Genomic DNA, 10000 nt, shown 5'->3' with positions numbered 1-10000 from the left:
TTGGAACCAATTTCATTTTTTCTGCAGATGGATTCGGCTGCGGTGTCTCTGGGAATACTCAGGCACACAATTGCATTTGACGTCTGCCCTTTGTATGATTTTGCGAGAGAGAGAGAGAGAGAGAGAGAGAGAGAGAGAGAGAGAGAGAGAGAGAGAGAGAGAATCAGTGTTAAACAGACTGCAAGCAAGAAATAGGCATTATCAGCAACATGGCTATCATAATAACGTATAAGATATGTACTGCACATGCAAAGAGAGAACTCCCATGACTCATCCAGAACAGGAAGAGGCCTGAATAATGGAAGATGGTCGGAGGAGGAGAGCTGGGGGCACCTGAACCTAGGTCCGACTCGCCTTCAAATTCACTTGGGAGGAAGATTAGTTCTGGGCAGCACCAATCAGGTTCAGGGTGCCACTTCTGTTAATAGTGACGGAATATTGGGTTGGAGCGTACGGTAGGTTTGAAACTCTCTCTCTCTCTCTCTCTCTCTCTCTCTCTCTCTCTCTCTCTCTCTCTCTCTCTCTCTTACATTCCAACTTGAAATAAGACAGGGAACTCAGAAAACCAATTTTATTTCGTTCTTTCGTTCATGTCATTCATCATTCTTTCATTCATCTCAAACATCATTATAATTGATGTTTAAAATTGTACTCACATGACTTGGTAGAATATCACCGCCAAAACCAGCGCTTCATAGATGCTTAAATGTCGGGAGAAAGCTCCCCTGATATCGAAGAAGCAGGCGAGGGCTCTGAAAACAGAAGCGAAAGAAGCAGCGCTTGAAATGAGTCTTGGGAATCACATTCGTTCGATCACTTGTATCTGTGGAAGCGTTTCAGGTGGCCGTGATGCTGGAATGATTCCACACAAAGTCAGTCATCTTCTGCCTTGAACTGGAGGGAAAGAGTGAGTGGGGCAGTGCCTACTCTCTTTTTTTAAGACGCCCTCTCTTAGGATTTGGAGAATCTAATTATTAAAGCAAATAAGCACAAACACAGACTCAAATTTTCCTTAAAATTCACCATTATTCCATGAAGAGAGCTTTCCCTCTTAGATATCGAAACCTCTTGAAGTCCTTTTTAAAGTCCTGATTGCTCGTTAAACAGTCATTAGGCAATAAATACGTGATTAGCAAACATAATTAGTACACAAATGGTCCCTTTATCAGCTTACTTGGATTTCAAGAAAGGTTGTAAGAAGAATTGGGCTGAGTTTTTTTTTTTTTTTTTTTTTTTTGTCAGCACTGTCCATCTTTCGTCTCCGTGATCATATGGAGTGGAATTCCATGAACGCAGGAAGGGAAAAACGATTTTAAAACTTCTGCTTTTCTGGTCGAATGAGAGTTGTTCTTAAAAAATGAGAAACAGTTAATGTGTTGAGTCCTCTTTCAACTGAGTCACAGCTAATCCTCTTTCAGAGAGGAACTGTTGAATCACAAAAAGCATGAACCATCACACTCAAAGGTCAGGAAAAAGCCTTCCATCATTATCCCATAAAAAGAGCAGAAGAGTCTTTAACCATCTACAGGAGGAATTTTTGCTGGAATTTCTTTTTACAAAATGACTGAGAACGTCAGTGATCATTATTATTTCAATAAGCAAACCAACTTAAGTAGAATAATCGTCTTTTCTTTTCGTCATTTATTCAAGAAAAATGACTCGAGATATACCTCTGTTCTGCTAGAAAAAAAGAAAAAGAAAAAACAAACACACGAGATTTAGATGAGAAAAAACCCAGATAATGTTTCTTTTCAGCTGTCAGAATTGAACTTTCAGCCTGCAAATAAAATGACACAAGATTGCCATATATATCATACAATGAAATCCAGTCGATCTCCTCGGATTCCTTTTTTAAAGTTTCCAAATAAATCATTATTCCATTCATTCACTGAATGCGACTTCAAACAGGTCATTCTTTAACTCCTCGGTGGTTAAAAGATGGAAATGACTATACGTATACAATATTTATCAACCAGCTAATCGAGTTAAAGTTATTTTATAATAATGGATTGGCTTCATGTTTCTGACAAGTATTCTAAGTGGTTACAACTTGTGCCATTCACTCAGGGATTGAAACAAGTTTCCCCTCTGATAACGTGAAACAATATTCGGTTCAAGGTCTTCCATCGGTCACAAAATATCATCTTGAAAGAAGGTTTTTTAGCTTTGATCGTTTTTGAAACCTCCTCAGTTCACAGCCTCACCTCAGACTCTGATTCTGAGAGACATCTCGCTGATGCTCAGTTTGGATTCCGGTGAGCAAGATAAGATTACCTGTTACTTAATCTGGTCTTCCTCTGTGGTATCTCTATTGCCATTACTCCTGATCTCTGTGGTTTTAGACAGACTTTGGCATAAACCCCTAGAACCAAACCCTATATTCCCAAAACCCTATGATAGTTTCTCATCTGACTGATTTATTTCTGTTGTAGCTGATGGCGCAACATCTCTGCTCCTTTAATCAATAGTTTGAATGGCAGAGGCAAATACCCATGCTGGTATGGCCATGGATAAACAAATCAGTAAAATACATTTAAGTAAAACATACATATGTTGTAATATGGATTCCCATTTCTGGTCTGTCTTTCTTTGCACGAAAGCTTCCCGCTCGTCAAACTCAGGGAATGTTCGATAGCGAATCTAAATGCAAATTAGCAGACGACGCTAAATTTGCCGGTAATTGGTAACTGATAACTCAGCTAAACTGTAATTGCAACAAAAGTCATTCAATTTCAAGGTTCCTTTAGGAATTCATAGGACAAATATTCACTCTGTGCACTAATGACACGTAACTTTAAAATCTGCACACAAGTGACATGTGGGAACATTTTCCTCTTGTAATGTGTCTCAAACTTTTCCAGACTCTTTCAGTTTTTAACAATATACCAGTTTTCTTCCCATAGCCGAACTCTGCTTACCCTTTCTTCATTAATGAATGAGTTCCTGTTATGAACTTTATGAATAAATCGCAATTTTCCTCCCTTCAGTTACATTCGGATCAGCTTCAGTTTTAAGGCAAGAGGAAACTCGCAATGGTTTTGTACTTCTTCTTAAAGTATAAAGTGCTCTTGCCTTTTGGACTGTACTTTCTCTCGGTTTATGCCTCTCTCTCTCTCTCTCTCTCTCTCTCTCTCTCTCTCTCTCTCTCTCTCTCTCTGTTGTTAGAGTAAGTCCGCAATATGCCGTTACAAGTTTTTGATGCATAACAGTCTGTTTATGAGAGAAGGATGTACGATACGCTTTAGATGCCTGGGGATAAAAAAAAGAGACTTCTTGAGTAAAGGGCTGCAGTGATTCTTCCTAAAATCAAAGTCTGCTGTTGCTTGGAAGGTTATAACTACCCATCGGAGGAAAGCAATGCTTTAGGCCTCATTGTTTTATAAAGGATAAACTTGATAAAGGACAAACAAAAAACTGACTTCGGAAATCCTCAAAATAAGTGAAATAAGCTATTATTGTTACTTGCTTGTACACTAAACCGAAGTAAAATCGCAAACTGTCTCAGCAAAGGATGCGAAAAAACCGGCGCACCATTTACCGCCATCAATCTTCTTCGACAAATCAGATAGAAGAAGTTCCCAAATCTGACAAAACTTTTCCTCGAATCTTCGGCTGGATATACAAATTGTCTGACTCTTTTTGCAAGATCATTTTTTTTATTTATTTTAAGTCTTTGCAACGTGCAGAGTTTAAGATATAAGAATTGCAATGTCTGTTGAGCATTCAAAGATTTCAGTTATGGATGCCTGCTGTACCAAACCTCTGCGTTTTTAATATTCAATAGCTGATTTTTTTTATATCAATCAGAAAGTGAGAATTACCACATTTTCTCATAGAAGCCTCTCTCTCTCTCTCTCTCTCTCTCTCTCTCTCTCTCTCTCTCTCTCTCTCTCTCTCTCTCTCTCTCTCTCTCTTTCTTACCACCGGGTGAGAAAATCCAAATGCTTAAAAGCGGACACCTGCTTTACAACAGTGGCAAGGAAAGCAAACAAAATGGTGTTGGATTTCTCATAAACAGAAACTTACAGAGCAACATTGACAAGTTCACAGCCACATCTGACAGAGTAGCTACAGTAGTGTCACTCTTAGAACTTCAAAACGGTACTGACTAACAATCTTACAGGTATATGCTCCCACATCAGGGTCATCCTAGGAGGAACTGGATGACCTATATACCATTCTAAATAATAACAAAACCCATTACCATATCATAACGGGGGATTTCAATGCTAAATGGACAAGGGAATGAAGACTGTGTTGGCAAATTTGGATATGGAGAGAGAAATGAGATGGGAGATAACTTGATCAATTTTGCTGTAGCACATGTCTTCAAGATCACGAACACATTCTTTAAAAAATGTGGAAACAAGAGATAGACATGGCGAAGCCCAACACGAACCTCCAGCCGTTAATCAGCGTAGACCATTTGGACGCACACATACACTCAAACTTAATATTATACACATTTATGTATAAACAGACATTTGTTTATTTGTACCTTTACATATGCTATAAAATTTTATTTATTCTTGTAAAATTTTTTATATGTATTTGCAGACTAACATGTAAGATTACACTGAATTTTAAACACGTATTTAAGGAAACTCTAGCGCAAGGTATTGTATTTTGAATCTTTATTTAACCACATGTTTCAACTTTCACTTTTGTTATCATACATGTTATGTTCTTTGTACCCAAAACAACGCCCTGAAATGGTTAACCTGTTAATCCCTTGACAAACCAGTACCCAGACCTCAAGGTTATTCTCCCCACACGATGATATAAAAGGTCGAAAGGCCGCATTGTAAGTCAGTCGTCGCTTGATAATGCCATAAAGGCGAAGCAGCTGTAGCGACAAAAGTCAATAAATGGAGGAAGGAAGTCTTCGTATTTTTCATCAGAAATTGACGAACGAGAATCGGAAAAAACTCCGTCGGTATGAAGAGACCTAATAGAAACTTACTGATGTCACTAAAGCAATTGCTTTTAACGAAAAAAAAATATATATATATATATATATATATACATATAAAAATATATATATACATATATATACGGTATATAACACACACACACACACACACACACATATATATATATATATATATATATATATATATATATATATATATATATATATATATATATATATATATATATATATATATATATATATATATATATATATATATATATATATATTTTTTAAGGCTCTGTGGAGGAGAACACTTCTAATGACGTCATGTCATGGAAACAGTAGTTTTCGTGAGCTTTCGCTCAGGAGTCTCTATGCTTTTTTTTTCGGAAAGCACAAAAGCCTTCTTTTACACTTGTCGTTGGCCATTCAAGACAAAGAAAGGCTGAATGACGCTTCTTAATGAGACTCAAGACAAAGAAAGGCTGAATGACGCTTCATAATGAGACTTTCCCACTTCCATTTTTTCCTTTCTCTCCCTCGTGTTCCCTTTGTGGCTCCTTAGTTCCTTCGAGAAGTGACTCAGCTGTTTTCGTCTGACTTGTCCCGGATTCCGGAAGCCAAAGGAGGACCCGCAAGCTCAGTCTTCCCTCGCTCTCTTCTTATGAGCCAAGTGGACGCGTTTTCTGTTGCTTTCTCTTCTTTTTCCCTTCCTCACTCGTTGAGAGAGAGAGAGAAGGGAAGAAGGAGGAAAGAAAAACATAGGGATACATCGAATGAAACATTTGAATTACACATCTATTAGAGGTGGATAGTTCCATATTATGCAATGGTTGCGATGAATGCATAATTATTAATCAAATGGTAATTACTAATTCCAAAGGTAATTAGGCTTCGGAGTGCATTCCGTGGGCAAAGAGTCATTAACGTGGAATGGAATTAAGTGCTGGATAAAACTCGTCAATAGAAGGAAAATCATCGGAAATAAATTCAGGAACTGAAATCGGTCTTTCGTTTGAAAAATTGCTACGCAGTATCTATGGTACATCACTATATTGTGACTGGAAATAATGAGTGAAAACCCTTCACACAATCAGATTGATTACAGCAAGAGATATGTAACGCTTCCATATCATAAGAAATCAAAATCAACAGCTCAGTTAATCAATAGTGCAGGTAATGTTAAAGTAGCTTTCAGATATAACAATTCAATAAAATCGAATTCTATAAGAACAACAGCCGCAGAATTGGTAGTGATAGTAGCAACAAGAGAGACAGAGGAGTATATATTCTATAAAATGCAATCTCTGTAATTTATTTTATTTTGGGGAGACAGGTAGGGGGAAGGACATAAGATTACAAGTACATAAAAAAGCGGCCAGGGACTTGGTCACAACAGCGATATTGCTAAACATTACTGGGGGAATAATCACGTCATGGCTGGGGAGGGAGCTAAAACTATATATAGGAGTAGTCAATTAGGCCATAGAAGATTAGTGGCGGGAGCTGGTAAATATTTGCAACACAGTAGATCGCAATAAAGCCTTTACGCAGGACAGACATACAGACAGGCTGGTCTGTCATTCATTAAATTTTAATTTCAAGCAGTTTCTCGAGGCCTCTGATACTGCGTCTCCCTCATCTCTCCCCGCACAGGCTGTCGAAGTGGCAGTTGTCGCAGAAACAACAAGAGGCGCCGATGCTGAAAGTTGTTCATCACCCACGAGTTACCCAGTCACTAGTAATGAGCACCTTACGATCGAGAGACAGCCGTTAAGAAGATTGCAAAGGTTGGCTCAGGGAAACAGCCATTACATGACCGCTATATTCACGCCGAAAGATTGTTCGATAGTTTCCTCGCCTGTCACACACGCACACACACATACACACACAAAATCAAATTGTCTTTTTAGGAAAAAAAACATTTTTATTCAGTTGGCTGAAGGGGACCGTTGTGCAAACGGTCGAGCTTCCCTTTTTTAACCCCCTTTTTTGTATTTTGGAAAAATACAGTCTCTCATTTACATTATTGTGGCTTTTTACCAACTGTTACTCTGTATTTTGAAATACGGTAAGGGTATCGTTATTATTTTACGTTGAAATATCCATTCAGTAGGGACTGTATTTTAATATCTTGCAACAAACAGATTCACGCAAACGCGTACGTATGTATGTAGGCACACTCAGACACAAGGGCACAAATAAATGCACACATACATACACATGTGCACATGTATCTTATAAAATGAAGAGCGTAAATAGTCGCGAGAAAAACTATGCAAGTTTTTGAGAATGCAGAGATTACTCCTTTCTGGGACATCAGACATCATCTCAACGAATAAATTTTAACAAATCTCATGTTGACTTCCTCCAGTACTGTGGAACCAGTTTTCAGGGAACTCACAAGTAAAATGTATTGTTTCTATATATGTGCATATATAGATATATATATATATATATATATATATATATATATATATATATATATATATATATATATATATATATATATATATATATATATTATATGTAAAGGCCAATTCTGAAACCTTTACTTTATTTAAGTCTCTGTTTTATGAACAGAAGTTTGATCTCGCTTATCCCGAGATTTGAAGTGATAGCGTGTAGCGTGAGCTACTTCATCAGTTGTATCTTTCCCTAACTAAAATCTAAGGACTACTGGAATAAGATACTAAGTACAAAACTAAAACCCTTTATTGACAAAAAACAACGAAAAATAACTTCTTAAAAATTACGAAGAATGAAATCCAATGTTTCAACACTACTATCAGAAAATCTTCTAAGGAAATAAGATTCCAAAATCATAAACACTCAAATACCTAAGGGAATACAGAAAATAACTCATCTGCCAAAACATAAACAGGTCAATTTATAAATCCAGGTCATCTCATAAATGTCATACCATTCTACTAAGTAAGGATCTAAATTCATAAACACCCAATTACAGAAAATAACTCATCTGTCAAAACATGAGCAGGTCAATCAATAAAAACAGGTCATCTCAAATGTCATACTACTCCCATCCTTGTAGGAGGGAGAGAGGAATAAGGAATAGGAATGGAGTGGAACAGAAATACCTGTGAAAGAACAAACGTCACGTTAAAAATCATAAAATGTAAAAAATTGCAGAAACACACATTTCACTGTCACAGGAGGTACCATGTGTTCACAGTTCTGAAAAACAAAGTCTAAAAACGTATATGAATTCTTTACTCACTCCACAATACCTCTGGGACAGTCTCCATGTGAAAAATCCCTCACATCTTCAGACACAATGAATCGGATCTCACAAGTCCGATTCGAACAACGGTTCCTCCCATTATATTATTATGTAACGCACGAACGAACGTACTTTTGTATGACATCATTCGAGGTCAAAGTTCGGCAAGACACGCCTCTGTACTTCGAGACGTCACGAAGTACACGTACACACCGTACATTATTAAGAAGCATCCTTCAAAACCGGATTTTGTAACCGGTTCACTGAATGAACGTTTTTGGCTGAAAACGCATTTTCCATCGTGTCCTGTCATATGGTTTCTTCGACCCTTTTGGTATATATTGTTTCAGCACTTTCCTATCTGCTGCTTATAGTGAAAATGGACCCTATAATAGCTGATTTTGGTCCAGCTTTTCAAATGTCACCTTTACATATTTTAGATGGTATCACAGTGGTATCATCAGTTGCAATTTCTTTCTTTTCTATATTTCCCATTACCTTCTATTACTTCTTTCTAATGGACATCATATTCTTTGAAGCTTGAATTTCAAGTCAGTGGCCCCTGTGGGGTTGTTCCCTATGAATAGGGTTCATCATTTGAATAATAATAATAATAATAATAATAATAATAATAATAATAATAATAATAATAATAATAATAATGATAATTCAGAAAACTCATGAATGGTAAAATATGCTTCTGTATGTTATTAAATTAAAAAAGCAACAACTGTTCAACATTGGCATCTGCAGATTTTATGTGACTTGAAATGCAACGTTTTCTGTGTAAAACAGAATAAGAACTGCGGGACAAACACAAAAAGACTTCCTAGCAATACAGTAAGAGACGCCTCCACGCATTTATAGATGCAGGAAGGTGTTTCCATAACCCAACCAAACACCAGCTGACACAATGATCTCTCGTGCGTGGAATTCCTCTTGTATACAAATGAGATGAAATTGTCCGCAGGGGCTGACTCTTAATACAACCTCTAAGAGCAAAGCATTCCCGATTTCCATTTCCCTGAAGCTACGCTTTCACGTGATCACAGACGATATCTTTGGCCTCTGCTGAATTGCAAGCAGATCCAACAACATTCGCACTGAAACTATCATTGCATGCTTGCCTCAGTGTTTGGAAAACCACGCATATGCTCAAAGTGAGCTTGCATGTGTACTTAATCATTAAGAATACAAGTGGAACCTCGTTAAAGCTAATTTTCCACGCCGCTTCGGATCTGGAAAAAGGTCTGTGAATATCTGTATTAAATACACTTAACCTATGCGATCTGTCTATCTTTCTACCTCAAAGATAAATAGGGTTCCGTAGAAGTAGAGCAGGATGAGAAAGGATATTTTATCTTGATGGAAGCTTTCAGACTGGATCGATGATGGTATATAAAGAGAGAGAGAGAGAGAGAGAGAGAGAGAGAGAGAGAGAGAGAGAGAGAGAGAGAGAGAGAGAGACATGAAAGGGGGTAGGGGTTGGGGAATGGTTTATATATAGAGAAGACAATTATTCTTTCATGCAAAATAGAGGAACGGAAGATGGCCAGAAAAGTAAAACGAAACGTTCCGGAACTTGGGTCCAACTCTCCTTCAGATTCACTAGAGTCCAGTTAGATCTGAGTAACACCATTCCGGGTCTCACTTCTACTGATGATTGATGAAATGCTGGGCTAGAGAGTAGGTTAGAAAGTCTTACGATCTCTCTCTCTCTCTCTCTCTCTCTCTCTCTCTCTCTCTCTCTCTCTCTCTCTCTCTCTTCTCCTTGCCACATAAATTTGAGAGAGAGAGAGAGAGAGAATAATGTAAATAATAGTTGTGTCAACGAAATACATTTG

The sequence above is a fragment of the Macrobrachium rosenbergii genome, chromosome 26, assembly GCF_040412425.1.
Source record: "Macrobrachium rosenbergii isolate ZJJX-2024 chromosome 26, ASM4041242v1, whole genome shotgun sequence".
NCBI classification, from domain to species: Eukaryota; Metazoa; Arthropoda; class Malacostraca; order Decapoda; family Palaemonidae; genus Macrobrachium; species Macrobrachium rosenbergii.
This window is presented reverse-complemented; position numbering follows the sequence as displayed.